This window comes from Belonocnema kinseyi, chromosome 8 (assembly GCF_010883055.1).
Source record: "Belonocnema kinseyi isolate 2016_QV_RU_SX_M_011 chromosome 8, B_treatae_v1, whole genome shotgun sequence".
In the NCBI taxonomy this organism is placed as follows: Eukaryota; Metazoa; Arthropoda; class Insecta; order Hymenoptera; family Cynipidae; genus Belonocnema; species Belonocnema kinseyi.
In genome coordinates, this window is record NC_046664.1 from 143,112,547 (window position 1) to 143,113,834 (window position 1,288).

The following is a 1,288-nucleotide window of genomic DNA, read 5'->3' on the forward strand; positions in this document are numbered from 1 at the left end:
GACCGAAGGAACCGAATGGAGCCTATACAAAGTATCCGTAAAGACCCCATTGGGTCCAAATTCGGTTCCTTTTTAAAAAACTCGAAAAAACAGCAAAATCAACTTTAAAATTGTTGAAATTCGGATTTTACGTTAAAATTCCCCATAGAAGGTCAAGGAATAATCGCAATAGTTTTTTTTTGCAACTGTAAAAAGTTAAAAAAAATAGAAGACGTACAACGCCTGTTGACTGCTACACTTCAAACGCATCGCCTGTAAGTAGCAGACAACAGGCGTTATACGTCTTATATTGTTTAAAATTTTTTACCGTTGCAAAAAAACTATTGCGCTTATTCCGTGACCCTATACAGGGAATTTTAACGTATAATTTGAACTTTAACAATCTAAAGGTTGATTTTGCTCTAGATACCTCAATTTTGTCAAATGTATAGAAAAAGTCTTGAAAACATGATGAATAATCTCATAAAAATTCGATTAGAGCTACAAGTGTTTGTGAAGTACTCCAATATAAGATCTATAGACTTCAGTTGAATAAAATGTAGCTGCAATAACAATAATATTGAAACGGATTGAAGAAGGAGTAAGAGTAAGTATCTAAAAAATTATTGAATTCATAGGTGTAATCCGTGGCGGATCGAAGAAACCGAAAGGAGCATCTTCAACGTACCCTTAAAGAACGCACTGAGTTCACTTTCGGTTCCTTCTTTAAAAACTCACAAAAACAGCAAGATCTACTTTTGAATTGTTGAAATTCGGATTCTACATTCTAACGGTTGCAACCTACAGGACACCCGAGTACATACAGATTATCGATGCGTAGCGAGGATAAATTGATTAGCTATATATATAATTAAAAATTTGTCATAAGGACAACCGCAGGACTTCGCTGGGAGCGGGTGCTAATCTGAATAATTGCACCCGCTTCCAGCGAAATCGCGGTAAAATTTCAGCCATAACCACGTCTCACAACCGTGAGATAGGTGGTTACAGTCTGTAAAGGAATCAATACGACGATCCAGCAAAAGCCTCGTGCACCCTAAGAACACGGAGTGACCCAAGGACAACCGCCTTCTGCATTTTTCCCGCAAGTGTTCTAGCATATTGTTGACACGCAGGTATGCTTTTTAGGCTATTAGCAAGTAAAAGCTTGGCACCTCCAAGAGCGCCGAAGATAAGGACGATCAGATTAACAGAATATTCCGGGTACAATCGTTGCAACTCCCTTATAAGGTGTCGATACCTCTCTTTCTTTTCATTCTCCTTGGCTATGATGTTTTTGTCAGCTGGT